The following is a 17361-nucleotide window of genomic DNA, read 5'->3' as shown; positions in this document are numbered from 1 at the left end:
CACACACACACACAAACTCGTGAAGAGGTTAGTGGGAAACTTTTGTCTATTGAGATTTATTTGAATTACATTATGGCAGCTCAGAGTGCAGTCAAACATAAGATCACACTGCATTACAGATGTAGACATCGGCTCATCTGCATTGAAATTAGGGCTGCAGGATACTGGAGGGAAAAGGCAGGAAACAATAAAGGAATTTCCACCAATATATATGTGACCCTGGAACACTAAACCAGTCTTAAGTCCCTGGGGTATATTTTAAGCAATAGCCCCAAAAATCATTGTATGGGTCAAAATTATTGATTTTTCTTTTATGCCAAAAATCATAATGTTCCATGAACAGTTCCTACCGTAAATATATCAAAACTTAATTTTTGATCAGTAATATGCATTGCTAAGAATTCATTTGGACAACTTCAAAGGTGATTTTCTCAGATTTATATATATAAAATCTGAACTAAAATCACTCTGAATTCTGTAGCACTTATATTTAATCAATTACAGCACTAAGTCATACCTCAATTTCAACTGTATTTTAAAATATTGTGCCGGCCTAAATGAAATCACAACACACTCACACACACATGATTAAACTGTTGGGGAATTGAAGAGCAAAGGACCAGCAGAAACTGACCTCTAACATGGTGCTCGTACACACTTCCAGCGCCACAGACTCAAATTTCGGATCTGTGGTCAAATTCAACTTGTAGTTCCACAGCAGCTGGAAAAAAGAAATGCAACGTTATTAGAAATATGATTGTGACTTTGATGTTTTTTAATTCATTCAAGTGTGATCTTTTCAATGACTCTTTTGATTCATGAATGGTTCATGTATGAATCAGACTTGTTTCAATTTGCAGTAAGGAATGATTATCAGCACATAAAGACGTACATTTCAATCTATTTTTCACACAAAGCTACTGTATGACTTCAGAAGACTTGAAACAGAGCACACTTGTCATATGCATGACTTTTTGAAGCTTGAAGGCTGTATCAGCGAGACACAGGAGAGAGTAGATCCAATTGCAGATGTTTATAGTACCAGGGTAATCCAAATCGTGGTCGAACAAGCCAAGGTCAAAGCCAAACAGACAGTCCAAAATAAACAAACAAATAAACAAAGGAGGGAACAGGAAAGGGAACGCGGAAGACGAGAGGTTAGGGTGAACCTCGGAAAACGAGAAGACTAATAACACGAAGGGTAAGGACTCCATACAAACAATTTCTCCATTTCGTGAAAAAAGTTGTACAGGTTTGGAATGACATAAGTGTGAGAGTAAATAATGACAATCTTAATTTTCAAGTGAACTATTCTTTCACGTCAGTGCTTTCAAAAGAGCCTCTAATAGAAAAAATAATTATTTTCACTTCAGAGAGAAAAATGAAACTTTCTCTTCAAAACAAAAAGATGTCAGCTGAAATAAATGGCCTTGTAGTTACTGTATGGCTCCACAGCTCAAAACCTCTGTAATATAATTGCACATTAACAATGACACTGACTAAAAGTGCTGATAAATGTAAGTAATGCAAGAATCATTTCTTTACCATAATTATTGTTCAGCTGTGAGCCTTGCGTAATGAGATGGGCGACTCAGTCCTAGTGTTGTCAAAAGACCTGGTACTTCGGTACCAAGTCGGTACTAAAAAAAACCCGGTTCTTGACGCACACAGCGCTATGATTTCCGCGAAGCAGAAAACGCAGACGGAATCTCAAAATCCAGTCATGATAACGAAACTTACATGTTAATATGGACAGTCACGGAATGTGTCAAAGTTAGCATAAATTAATCAAATCAAATTTCCGTATGGACCATTATCTTTAAATGTTAAGCCGCAAAAGTTGGTTGAAATATGAATCCTGCATGTTCTGCGCGTCTCTGTCTGAATGAATGGTTTGTTTACTACATAGACTGAAGCGCGCTAAAACTTTAAACATAATTGTAAATAAGTATAAAGAATGGTATTGTTTTTATTTTTAGTGATAAAAACACTTTACACTTTTTTTTTGAATATTTTTGTGTTTTGCTTTGGTACTGAAATTGGTACCAAGAACCGTGGATTTTCACTGGTATCGGTACCGAATACTGAAATTTTGGTACCGTGACAACACTACTCAGGCCTGAATCATACACCTATATTTTCTTTGTTTCTGATTGGTGGACCTGGTCTCACGCTGCTGTCTTAATGAGAACACCAAATCCACGAGTGTTAGAGAAGGAGATCAGAAACAGAGACCTCTCTTGGGACCCCACCAAATTAATTACGGGCTGCAACCATCATTAGATGGCGATCGGACCATAATTCTTTCCTAATTAGTTGCAGAAGTTAAATCCTACTGATGCATTCTCTCCCAAACCTACAAAGAATCATGCACAGATTGTCTTGTAAACAGAGAACATCAACTTAAAAAGATGTGTGGTGCTGTGAAGATGAAGATTCACATTGATGATGATTGTTATTAAAGACAGGCCTTTTTGAGTACTTACATGGTTGCAGTCTGGAGCAATCTCTGTGTCCTGTGAAAGAAAGAGAGAGGGAATTTATAGTCTTTCAATTTTCTCTTCATTTCCTTCTTATTAATTCTGCACGACCACCAATCCTACCAAGTTTACGCTCTGTGAATTGTAATTGTTAATCATGCCAATTAAGCTTTATTACTGGCAGTAAATCGAGGTAAAAACAACAATAAAAAATATCAATATAATAATAAAATGAATAATAAAATATTATTATAAAATAAAATAATTAAATTGTCCAATATCAACCAATGCAGGCATGTTTTAAAAAATACCAAATCAATCAAATAGAATAAAATAATAATAATCATAATACAATAAAACAAAATAAAAACATAAAATAGGGGAAATTCCACAATCAATTGCTCTTTCCAATATCAACCAATATTGATACGTTCAGTAAAATCCCAAAATATAGGAAATAACTTGTTTTTTTTTTTAAACAATTTTCTTTACAAATACCATAAAAATAAACGTTAAAAACTAGGAGAATTACAATTCAATAGACTGTCCGATATCAACTGATAGGCCTACTGATACATTTTTTTTAATCCCAAATTTATGAAATAGAGTAAAAAAAAATCATAAAAGCTAACCATAAAAACAGATTAAACAAACAAACAAACAAACACAACTTTGGTTTTATATATATATATATATATATATATACACCAAAGTAAACACACACACACACACAACATTGCAGTATTTTACAATACAATACATTTCTTAAATGATTTCCCTCTTTGTTTTCGTGGTTTTTCATGACGTTCATGCCTTAAAAATAAAGAGGCGTGTGTGGTAAATTTTCAGCTGATAAAACTATACCCCACATAAAACCACTAAACAGATTGATGGTCAGGATCAGAAGATGATATCACAGCAGAAGCATGTTAACACAGCACAGGCCCTAAATAGGAACAGGCCGATATTTGAGCTCAGGAACCACACCCAGATCAATCATCCGGTTCCTCGTCGTCAGCCAGAACAGGATATTTCTATCCGTACGTCAGAGCTCTGTGATTCCCGGCCGGCCGGGGCGTACACGGATCATCTATTGATTCTGTGAGATTACACATTGCTTGCTTTCCCATATTATTGTGATAAAGGTTGAACTCAGACGGTTTGGTTCAATAAAAAAGTAATATCGCATCAGACTTTGTATCATAGCTCCTAAGAGTTCACAGCAGTCCGCTGGGATTTGCTTCTTGAACCAACAGTAAAAACAATGCAGTTTTTATTAGTGATATCAATCTTCGGTGACTTTTTCTTTTTCAGTTCATTTGTTTCATATATACTGTGATTAATTAAAGAAATAAAAGTAGCAAGGCCTGTGTTTTGGATCACACAGTTGAGATGTCAATGGTCTACTCGAGGAACATCAGTTATCTTCTAAAATTTGTGAGTCAGTCTTTGGAAGGAAATATTATAGATCACTGGACCATTTTTTCCCATAATGCACATATGGATTGAACAATTTAAAAAAAATCATAGGTTGACAGCACAATCTCTTCGGCTATGAATGCAAATATACTTTTTAAGAGCTTTGCATGGCTATCCATCTTACTTTTTATCAATGAAAAGACACATCTACTTTTACTTACAAAAGTACTTACTTTCAAAAGAAAAATAATAACCAAAGTCCAACACTCCAGTTCTTTATTAACTCGTCTGGATCAAATGTAGGTTTTTCTGTGCAATTGGAGTTTTTATCACAATCCCAGTCCCTGGTGAGACTCTGCTCTGATGAAAGAGGCTTCAGAAAGCCAAACAGAGCTTAAGTATGAACTACGTTTTCTGCAGAACTACGAAATAAAGACACTCTGACAAGTCATTAAAAAGGAAGAGGTTTTTTTTTTTTTTTTACAACAAAGACAAAGTTTTTCCCAAACTTCCTTCTTATAAAATAGTGTTTAATTTAATCTACACTTAAAAGTTTGCAGTTGGTTAGATTTTGTAATGTTTTTAAAATAACTCTCTTATTGTTTTTAAAATAACTACATTTATTTGATCAAAAATACAGTACAAAATAAATAAAATAAAATCATATTGTGAAATATTATTAAAATAGTTTCTATTATAATGTAATTTATTCCCATGATGTGCAGCTGTATTTTCAGCATCATTCATCCAGTCTTCAGTGTCACATGATCCTTCAGAAATCAGTATAATATGCTGATTTGCTGCGCAATAGACATTTATTATTATCATAAATATTGCTGTATTTAATATTTTTGTAAATGTTTAATGTTTTTTTTTTATTCAAAAGTAATGCATTTATTTTAAATATAAATATTCAGAAACATTATACATCTTAACTGTCTCTGATCAATTGAATGCATCAATGCTGAATAAAATTAATTAAAATGTGTTTCTTTAAAACTTTAACACTTATATTTGGAAATGTCTTCAAATGTACCAGTGCATTTCTTCTTTTCTTAAAAATGAACACCACAACAGATCATTTCAAGTCTATTCTTGCCTTAAATCACAAACAAAAACTAAGCTGAAAACTATTTTATAGGCTTTTATGAAGCAACATGAAATAATGAAGCAAACTTCTGAGCCATGGTTTGAGAAAAGATGTCTGAGAGGCTTGATGCTAATTATACATTCAGTTACAAGTACAAAAAAAAAAGCTCTTTAGAAACATTTATGTCTACTGTTTGGGTTCTGTTCCATATGGATTAATGACCGTTTTGATATATAATGATCAATTTTTTAAATCTCTGGAGCAAAGCATTGAAGTACACAATTAATACCATACACAAGATAAACAAACATGTTCTTGCTCTGACTGAAACTGATCACCTCAACTAAAATATTCATATCTTTATTTTCTGACAAAGTTTCTTAGACTGTGTATTAACTTCTGTTTGCATGTTCTGGTCAAATAAAGCAGTTGTGCGGGACAGAAACCTCTCCTCTGTGTGACACCGACAACACCGGGTCTGTTGATAACCATAAATTAATTTTCACTCATCCATCACCCCAGAATTCAAAAGAAGTAATCTTATAATTTTGTAAAAGCATTTAAAAATGTTGAGCTGTAATGCCATTCTCATCATTTAAACATACATTTAATTGTTTTGTTTATGCCATCCTTTTGTCAAGTTGTAAAATTTGATATAATTTAGGTTATAAAGTGATTTCAGAGAAAAAAAAAATTCATATTGTTTTGATTTTGTGGCTGTACTACTAATACTGCATTTTAACAGTAACTTCCATCTCTCTGTAAATCAAGAGTTCAACATCATTAACCAAAACTAAAACTGCTAAAAACATTTGTTAATTTAAATAAAGCTGAAATAATCCAAATTTGAAATATCAGATGAAAAACTAAACTTAACAAAAAATGACAAATCCTGCTTTGGCAACTAAAACTAAAACTCATTTAAATGCAAGCACTAAAATTATTGAACTGGAAAAAAAAAAATATTTAATGTCAAATTTAATGTCATTTTTTTTTATTAATTTAAACATCATTTAAAATTTTAACAGTTAAAATCTAAATATAAAACAATTATATAATAAAACAACATAAAATACTTGTGAACATAAAAATAAAAAGCTAATTCAAAATATTAATAAAAAACAATAGTAAAAATAATATAATTATGTAATAATACTAAGATAACACTTCTGTCTGTAACTGTATTTGTGCAGATCTAAAGAGACTGTGTGCAGACTCACAGGAGAAGCATGGTGGTAATGCGTTTATTTAACAGTATCTGCTGAAGCACAACCACTTAACGATCTGCCAAGTGCAATAATCACAGCACGACTCTGAAAGATGTGAAAAGCAGAGAGAGGACGACCCAGTGCCTGTTCGCCTCTGGTTTCTGTTCAATGAGATGCAGTTTCAGGGAATAAAACATGCGTCCTTGTGTGTGAGAGTGAATGTGGAGATAACGCAGGGAAACAGAGCGAGTGATTCTACAGGGAGCTTATCAGTATTCTGAGTGAGAAACAGCAGGTCCCCCATTCTCCACAAGAAAAAAATAAATAAAAAAATATAAAGAAGGCTTATAATTCTTATGTAAAAACACTCTTTTGTCTGTTTTTGTCAAAACCGAGATTGTTTTAGAGACTCAAAAAAAAAAAACACACACACATATATATATATATATATATATATATATATATATATATATATATATATATATATATATATATATATATATATATATATATATATATATATATATATATATATATATATATATATATATAGTTTTTACTTAATAAAGTCACATACATATATTCACACATAAATATGCAAACACACAAATATAACATTTATCATTTATTTTATGGTATTTATGTGTATATGAAATCTTTATGCTTATTTGCAACATTTTAAATAAGGCAAAAATAAAACCAGACCCCTGTTTATGCAAACAACTGAATATGTGATTATGGTCATTTATTGTGTAATGAATTTATTCAATAATAATAATAATAAAACTGGCATCATTGCTATGATTAAATTGTTTTTTATACCTATGGGTATAGAAAAGAATCAGTCCCCTTTAAAATAATCACATTTTGTTGCTTTGCAGCCTGAAATGAAGACGGACAGACGATTTTTGTTTTATCCAGGTGATTCTTTTCTATACAAGGAGTTATGTTTGTGTGTGTGTGTGTGTGTGTGTGTGTGCGTGCAAAATGACTAAATATCCAATTATGGTAATGTCTTGTGTTTTGAACGAATAATTATTTATTCATAGTGTATATATTATAAATTTAAACATGTTATAATATGTGTTATTAGTGTATGTGTGTGTGTCTGTTTTATGTCAATTTAGCATTTTTTTGCATAATTATTCAATGTTAATTAGTTAACACAAATGTGTACATTTTATTGATAAATTGCATTATTTTAATTTGTGTATTACATTAATATTGTGTGTGCATATGTATGTTTATACTGTATATATATTCACACACATTGTCTGTCATTCTGATATTGCACATACACTTAATCATATCACTACACTCAGACAAGAAGATGAGTGTTACATGCTTTCCACCTGTTCTTACACTACAGAGGTAAACAAGAACAGATGTTCCTCATTGCCACGTGTGCTAAATCTTTTATGTGACAAAGCTAACAAGACAGAAACAGCCTGAAGGATGTTTATTTGTAGGTGACATCTTAGTTCAAACAACTGGAAGTCACACTGTATGATAATAATCAGTACAATTCTAACCCTTAAAAGAAAACGCCCATGATCTCTATTTTAATAATGTTTTGAGTCCGTTAAATTAATGGATCAAAGCTGCTGTAGAGAATAGCAGCAACCTCAGTATTGTCCTTACCAGGAAAGACAAAGATTGGCAGGCAATTCTGAAACGTTTTTTCACTGGCATCAAAAAGCAACAAAAGTTGGCCAAACATCAGTTGAGAGGTCAAAAACATGTCATGCCTTTGATTGATGCTGACAACCGAAAAAAGACTGGCTAAAGAACAGCCAGATGATTGCAGTCCTGCAAGCTCATTTTTGTGATTGCAACACATTTAATACTGACAGTCAAAATCGAACCAATGATATCTGATAGCGTTTCCTCTGACAACAGCTGTCAGTGACTGGCCTTTGTTCAAGCCATTACAGGATTTCTGCACCATTAGTCAAAATGAAAGCAATTATTCAACGCTGACCCTCACCAATTACAAACTGAATCTGTTAGAACAGTCATAATGAGTTATATTTCATCCCCAAATTTCACAGAAAGAAAAAAGAAATCGGATTTTGAATTACTGATATTATTTTGTAATACAATTAAATTAAATAAGAAAAATATTTTTGCAATTCTGCAAAAAAAAAAAAAAAAAAACCTCTCAATGAAATTTAATCACAAAATGCCAAAGAAAGAAAAAGGAAATTGGACTTTGCTTATAGAAAAAAGGCCTATTTTTTTGCCATTATTTTAAATTATAATCAATCAACTTTTCCTACTCAAATCTTCTTGCAATAATGCAAAATAATGGAATTTCTCCATGAAATCTTTACGAAATAGAAAATAAGAAAAATCTTATTGCAATAATAAAAACAGATTTATACAATTTCTTCAATTTTTAGTCAATTTTAGAAACATTATTCACATTATTTTGCATTGAAATTCATCAAATTTTCCCAAATCTTATTGCAATAATGGCCTCTATGAATTATTATAACAACTAAAAATAAATTAAATCAAAAATATTTGTAAAATAAAATTGTATTTGTTGAATTAAGGCTGATTGTATTACAGTAATGAGAATCTATTATGAATCACCATTGAGAATAATGTGAAATACAACAAACCTTTTATATACATAAGCATTAATGAGAAATCAGAGACAAAACATTTTTAACTCACATGAAAATAATCACAGTTTGGTCACAAAACAGCCTCATTCTCTTCTACAAAACAGAATTCAGATTTCTGGAGTCATACATTTGCATCCTCTTTTCTTTTCCATTAAATAAAATCACTAACAATCTACCAACATCAACAGACATTGTGTGTGTTAACATCACTCTATGGTGTCTTAAAGAGCTGTCAAAGGTATAAAGCGTGCTCTCCTTCTCAGCGGGACACTCATTCCACTTCATTTCAGATTCATTAGTCTCACAATGATATTTCCAGCTTTACAGCCAACAAAAACATACACAAACAAAAAATAAGGTTGTTGAAGTTTAGTCTGAAAAAAAAGCAAAGATACAATATCTGCCTCATTCATTTGATTCCGTTCTATCAAACAAATGTTTGATTAAGAGCTAAGCTCTTTGGTTTAATTATCAGGATCTCAGCCCCGGTTCCCCACGGGACGGTCTCATATCAGTCACGCAAGCTGCTTTGTTTACAACAAACCCACCACAGCGTTCCACCAGTAGAGGAACCTGCTAAAAATGCAAATTAAAGTAAGACAGACGTGCTGCAGCTGTGCCACGACCACCTTACCTCCCGCCTTCAAGCGTTTGCAAGGGCTTGTCCGCAAAAGAAAAGACAGACCCGGAGAGGTCTGACCTCCGGGAGATTGAGTAAGAGATTTATGGACATCATTTACCTCTTCAGAAGGCCACAGCTGTTACCAAGCCTCCGCAAAGCAATTATCCCAGTAATTAGAGCCATGGTCAGGTCTGCTGAAGCAACCGTTCACGGGCAAATTAACTTGGCATGCGGTGCTGGATGAGAGATGAGTTTACAGCTTGTCTTGATGTTTCATTCATGCTAGCATAATTATCATCTTCTATCTGCTGCCAATGCCAGAAAAGGGTCGCTGTTGGCATGGATGCTTCTAGTGGATATCTTGCATATATATCATTGCATTGTTTGATTACTATGCATATAATATATATTACAAGTTACTTGTCCAAAAAAGTTTTCCAAATAAATAAATTAAAATGTAAATAAATTTATGCATTTAGCAGACGCTTTAATCCAAAGCAATTTACAGTGCATTCAGTCTAACATTTTTTACCTAAATAAATAAATAAATACTCTATATACTACCATTATACTTAAAAATCTATTGCGGATTTGTGGATAACAAATTATAAAACAAATAAATAAATGCGATGCTTTCCATATATACTACTATGATACAGAATGTATTGCATTTCCAAAAAATAAATAGTCTAAATAAAAATTAAAATGTTGTGTGTGTATAAAATAATATTTAGAAGTGGATTAAAACCTTTCATCAAAGTTGTCCTAAATTCAAAAAAAGTTCTTGTCTTAGGACAACTTTGATTAACTTTTCTGATCCACTTCAAATGTTGACCACTGCATGTATATATATATATAAATATGCATTCATATTTTTTTACCTAACATGTGTTCCCTGGGAATCAAACCCACAACCTTTTGCACTGCTAACGCAATGCTCTACCACAGGAACGAACACAAACGCACCCGCACACACACACACACACACACACACACAGGTTCATCATTGTCATCTATTGCTTTATGAAAGCTATTCATTTGAAATGATTTTAAACACATTCTGAGATTCTCTGCAAGCTACACACCATGTGCACACTGCTCATTTTAGACCAATTAATATCAGCATATTACCACCGAATACATCTGAATAAGACATTTAGCCACCCTCATTTTAATTTTCAGAGGCAAGAATGGCGAAACATAATTGACACCCTAAATGGGACACACATAATAGTGATGTTTCAGACAGACCTCCATCTGAAATGTCCCTCAGGTGTTGAAATGAGTTATCATAGACCAGAGAGCAAGACCTCGCTTCAACTGTAATAATAGAACGGAGTCTGTGAATTACTGAAGAGAGAGAGAATTACCGAAGAGAGAGAGAGAATTACTGAAGAGAGAGAGAATTACCGAAGAGAGAGAGAGAATTACTGAAGAGAGAGAGAGAATTACCGAAGAGAGAGAGAGAATTACTGAAGAGAGAGAGAATTACCGAAGAGAGAGAGAGAATTACTGAAGAGAGAGAGAGAATTACCGAAGAGAGAGAGAGAATTACTGAAGAGAGAGAGAATTACCGAAGATAGAGAGACCGAAGAAGGAGAGAATTACCGAAGAGAGAGAATTACCGAAGAGAGAGAGACAGAAGAAAGAGAGAATTACCGAAGAGAGAGAGAATTACCGAAGAGAGAGAGAATTACCAAAGATAGAGAGACCGAAGAAGGAGAGAATTACCGAAGAGAGAATTACCGAAGAGAGAGAGAATTACCGAAGAGAGAGAGACCGAAGAAAGAGAGAATTACCGAAGAGAGAATTACCGAAGATAGAGAGACCGAAGAAGGAGAGAATTACCGAAGAGAGAATTACCGAAGAGAGAGAGAATTACCGAAGATAGAGAGACCGAAGAAGGAGAGAATTACAGAAGAGAGAATTACCGAAGATAGAGAGACCGAAGAAGGAGAGAATTACCGAAGAGAGAGAATTACCGAAGAGAGAGAGACAGAAGAAAGAGAGAATTACCGAAGAGAGAGAGAATTACCGAAGATAGAGAGACCAAATAAAGAGAATTACCGAAGAGAGAGAGAATTACCGAAGAGAGAGAGACCGAAGAAAGAGAGGATTACCAAAGAGAGAATTACCGAAGAAAGAGATAATTACCGAAGAGAGAAGGAATTACAGAAGAAAGAGAGAATTACCGAAGAGAGAGAGAATTACAGAAGAGAGAGAATTACCGAAGAGAGAGAGAATTACCGAAGAAAAGGAGAATTACCGAAGAGAGAGAGAATTACCGAAGAGAGAGAGAATTACCGAAAAGAGAGAGAATTACCGAAGAGAGAGAGAATTACCGAATAGAGAGAGAATTACCGAAGAGAGAGAGAATTACCGAAGAAAGGGAGAATTACCGAAAAGAGAGAGAATTACCGAAGAGAGAGAGAATTACCGAATAGAGAGAGAATTACAGAAGAGAGGCATAGTGCCATAAATATTGGTTTTTAAAGCTGTGACTAATGAGAGCTGGAATTTGCCATTCTGTGGGTGAGACTCCAATATGAGAGACATTTAAGCAGAAGCTTAAGAGGTTGTGAAAGTCCAGTAGAGAAAACTGCTGCTCTAAGATATTCTTCAGCCTAAAAGAATTTGTGTCTAGCTGCAAATGAACCTTGGCCCTTGTGATTGCCAGATGAAAAGTGGAGCATCATCAGAGCCAAGCAGTGGGGGAGGAGCAGCTTTAAACAGCACAAAACAAACACTTAAGAAATATGGATCATGTTTAATGTGCATACACATCTAAGATCTACTGCAGAGATAAAGACGGACTTTCAAATGAGGATGAAGCTTATGCTGCATTTTAATAACCAGGGACTGACTAAAAAAAAGTTTTCTTTTCTTTGTGCACAAAAAGTATTCTTATAGCTTAATAAAATGACGGTTGAACCTTTGATGTCACATTGCTCTCTATGCAGGGTCAGAAAGCTCTCAGATTTCATCAAAATCATCTTAATTTGTGTTTTCCGAAGATGTATAAAGGTCTTACTGGTTTGTAACGACATGAGGGTGAGTAATTAACGACAAAATTTTCATTTTTCTGTGAACTAACCCTTTGAAAGTAGTTAGTTTGACTTGTACACTATATTACAGATGAGCAGCCAGATGATAGCTCGTGTAAAGTCTGTGTAACTAGTAAACAAATTACTCTCTGATAAAGTAGCTCTCGAATTCAAATTAATTTGCATACATTCAAATATGTTTCATCAAGACACGTCAGTGACAAGTGTCATAAAACATTGTTTATCTAGGGACAGTTTTTCAGTTGAAAATGTGTTTACTGCACAAAACTATTGCATGGCTATAGAAAAGTTGGAATACACACACACAAAGCTTTATTGAGACTTTATGAGATAATATATGAGATTATATGATAATGAGACTTTAGTATTTATATTACCAAAAAAACAAAAAATTAAAAAATAAATAAAAGAAAGGAGAAGAATAAAAAGTGAAAAATTACTGATTTTTTTAAAATTTATTTATAAAAGAAATGAATTTAATGAAAAGACCTAATAAAGCATTAAATAATAATAATAATAATAATGTCATTGTTGGTGCTTGACTGTCCTGAGCACTTGGAAAGTGTTTCTCCTTTTGTTAGATTATTAGTTCGATTTTTGAACATATTAGATGGATTTTGGAAGTTTTATTGGATTATTTGTAAGAGTTTGATCATGAAGATTAAACTTCGTTCCAACAATAGACTTATCACAGGACAGAACATCGCTGTGTCTGAACTAAAGTTCCTCCTACAATCATTTCCTCATCCACACAACTAGGTGACTGTGTCAAACAGCACGGCATGGAAAACTACAAAAGACAAATCTACAGTAGAGTTAGTAGATTTAACACTTGTTCTTAAATGAGTCTAATCCACATTAAAGGTCTGTGCTTGTGCAGCTGTATAAAAGCCGAAGAAAAATGTAAACGTATGCACCTGCAATTAAAGAGTCACTGTAGTCACCAGTGATGGGCTTGAAAGAGCCAATCATCATTGTCAGCATGTCATTTTCCTGCAGCTCCACAGTAATTAGTCACGTGATATATATATATATATCTCAAATGATTGAATGAAAACAACCTGGCAGCAGAACTGAGAACCTGCTATAGAGAAAAAACAGGAACACTAACATTTAGCTTTCATTGGGTATGATGGACCTTCTTGGTCTTCACAGGGCAGACAGACAAGGCTATAAACAAATAGATAAATGGATACATAGATAATAAAAGAAATGTTTCAATAGGAGTTTCGATATGGAAAGCTCATATCTTCTCTACTTCATATATCAATGTGAAATTCAAAAAGCCAAATAGTAAGAGATAAAAGTATTCAACCCGTGTTCACATTTAAAATAATAAAAATAATCATAATTTTAAAAATTATATTATGGTAAATAATACAATTATTAAGTAATAATAAGTAATACCATTAATATAAAAAATAAATTATTTAAAATTATAAATTATAATTATATATAATATAATATAAAATATTGTCTATATTATACATTACTTCACATTATAAATATTAATTATAGAAATATAAATATCATAACAAAACTAAAATAATAATAATAATGAATGCATTATATAAAATTATAAATAAAATAAAGTTTATAATAATAATAATCATCATAATAAAACCACATATTGTTATCAAGAATACAATTATATAGTAATCATAATCATAACAATAAATTATATTAATATTTAAAAGATTGTTTAAAATGATAAATTATGACAATATATAAAATAAAATATACATTTATGTAAATAAAATATAAATATAATAATAATAATTAGAAAATAATACATTTATATCAGATGCATTATATAAAATTATAAATAAATACTAATATAAATAAAATAATAATAATCATCATCATAATAAAATTAAAATTATATTATCAAGAATACAATTATATAGTAATAATAATGATAAATTATATTAATATTTTGAAAATATATATTTAAAATTGTAATTATATATAGATTTAAATATGTACAACATTATGAATAACTACAAATGATAAATATTCATTATATAAATATAATTATAATAAAATCAATTAATACATTTATTTATTTAGATAAAATATATACAATTATAAATAAAATACCTAAATTATACATAAAATTATGTTATAATTTTTATGTATTTGTTAATAATTATTATACATATAATATGCACAATCGTCAGCATCAGCATCATCATTAGGGTGCTGCTCACCTCCTTCTTGTCCTGCAGGCACTCCAGTACGGACAGGTTATTTGTCCAGGTGTTTTTCGGACACAGCCGGTTCACGTCGTCCCGGCAGGCCTGCTCTTCTGCTAGCTTCCAGCCGGTGGATCTTCTAGAACCGGAGGACGCGGCGGCGGCGGCGCCGTTATTCCCGGGAATCGGTTGCGCCGCTCTGAACTGCTGGTGCATAGCGGCAGCCGGAAGATGGACATTCCCGAAACCTGGAAGAGGTTTAAGAGCCTGCACGGTGAGAAGGCAGAGAGACGAGAGCAGCAGAAGTAGCAGCAGCAGCTGAACACGTCCACACGCCGCCATCTTCAACCTCAAACAGCTGAATCAAGCTCCTCTCACTCCTCCTGCTGCTGAGGACTCCGCGAGAACCGGCCAAACCTACTGCGGCGAAGGATGTGCTCATGAATATTAATGACGCCTCGTGACGTTAGCCCAGTAAGCTTTATTGATTGGCTGAATTACTGACGTTTGTAAATAAGCCTCGAACACCTGTCCAATCAACGAATCTTACTACAGAGAAGGCATGGATTATGAATATTAATTAAGTTTAGTAAGCGGACACTCCGGGAAAGTTACCACGCAACGCCTGCAAGACTAAATTAATATTCATCAGTTAGGCCTTCGTCATAGTGGGATCAGTCATTTTTGGAGACCTTTTCAGAAAACTTGATGAGAAAGATCAGATCATATCTAATCTCCATAAAAAAGATTGCTCACGTTTCACCACTGAAATCATGTGAATCATAACATTCTGTGAGCTGTTTGTGCTGTTAGATATAATAATTTGGTCTGTATTATAACCAATAAATTCTTCACGTTTTATTTGTCTAAAATGTATTTATTTGTTCTATAATAATATAACATAATATAATGTGAAAATTAATAATAAAAAGTAACGTTAAATATTAAGGTTGAGTCAGTGAATTTAGAAACGTTTTACTGGAATAAACTTGTCAATTCAATTATATTCTATTTTTCGAAAGTCTGATTTCAGATGACCAACATGAATATTTGAAATTGCATGAACAAGAAAAAAATTATAATAAATTCTAATAGCTTTTCAAAACACTTCCTCTGGTTTATGGGAGATAATAAAAGTTTAAATGTCTCTCCTTGGCATAATTTCAGCCCATGCAGTTTCTTATTCTTATCAATAATTTTAACAGAAACACCTCTGTATCTTTATCAAAGTTTATAACACAAGATTATTTATGGCTAATTTTGTCAAGCTGATATGCTATTTATGCGATTAATTTTTTATTGTGCATATTGTTTTTTTGTAGTTTGTGATTTAGGCCTGCTCATTACGGTTTTGCATTTATATTGTTATAAATGCATCTTGTAGCTACATACAGTATTGTTCAAAATAATAGCAGTACAATGTGACTAACCAGAATAATCAAGGTTTTTCGTATATTTTTTTATTGCTACGTGGCAAACAAGTTACCAGTAGGTTCAGTAGATTCTCAGAAAACAAATGAGACCCAGCATTCATGATATGCACGCTCTTAAGGCTGTGCAATTGGGCAATTAGTTGAATTAGTTGAAAGGGGTGTGTTAAAAAAAATAGCAGTGTGGCATTCAATCACTGAGATCAGCAATTTTGTGAAGAAACAGGTGTGAATCAGGTGGCCCCTATTTAAGGATGAAGCCAACACTTGTTGAACATGCATTTGAAAGCTGAGGAAAATGGGTCGTTCAAGACATTGTTCAGAAGAACAGCGTACTTTGATTAAAAAGTTGATTAGAGAGGGGAAAACCTATAAAGAGGTGCAAAAAATGATAGGCTGTTCAGCTAAAATGATCTCCAATGCCTTAAAATGGAGAGCAAAACCAGAGAGACGTGGAAGAAAACGGAAGACAACCATCAAAATGGATAGAAGAATAACCAGAATGGCAAAGGCTCAGCCAATGATCACCTCCAGGATGATCAAAGACAGTCTGGAGTTACCTGTAAGTACTGTGACAGTTAGAAGACGTCTGTGTGAAGCTAATCTATTTTCAAGAATCCCCCGCAAAGTCCCTCTGTTAAAAAAAAGGCATGTGCAGAAGAGGTTACAATTTGCCAAAGAACACATCAACTGGCCTAAAGAGAAATGGAGGAACATTTTGTGGACTGATGAGAGTAAAATTGTTCTGTTTGGGTCCAAGGGCCACAGGCAGTTTGTGAGACGACCCCCAAACTCTGAATTCAAGCCACAGTACACAGTGAAGACAGTGAAGCATGGAGATGCAAGCATCATGATATGGGCATGTTTCTCCTACTATGGTGTTGGGCCTATTTATCGCATACCAGGGATCATGGATCAGTTTGCATATGTTAAAATACTTGAAGAGGTCATGTTGCCCTATGCTGAAGAGGACATGCCCTTGAAATGGTTGTTTCAACAAGACAATGACCCAAAACACACTAGTAAACGGGCAAAGTCTTGGTTCCAAACCAACAAAATTAATGTTATGGAGTGGCCAGCCCAATCTCCAGACCTTAATTCAATTGAGAACTTGTGGGGTGATATCAAAAATGCTGTTTCTGAAGCAAAACCAAGAAATGTGAATGAATTGTGGAATGTTGTTAAAGAATCATGGAGTGGAATAACAGCTGAGAGGTGC

The 17361-nt window shown here is 33.2% G+C and overlaps 1 pseudogene; it reads right to left on the bottom strand.

Moving 5' to 3' along the window:
- The window catches only part of LOC113079345 (Golgi apparatus protein 1-like), a 30687-nt pseudogene extending 15605 nt beyond the window's left edge, over positions 1–15082 (bottom strand).
- Positions 15083–17361: the final 2279 nt, after the last annotated feature.

Source organism: Carassius auratus, unplaced genomic scaffold (assembly GCF_003368295.1).
Source record: "Carassius auratus strain Wakin unplaced genomic scaffold, ASM336829v1 scaf_tig00027674, whole genome shotgun sequence".
Taxonomy (NCBI): domain Eukaryota; kingdom Metazoa; phylum Chordata; class Actinopteri; order Cypriniformes; family Cyprinidae; genus Carassius; species Carassius auratus.
This window is presented reverse-complemented; position numbering and strand designations above follow the sequence as displayed.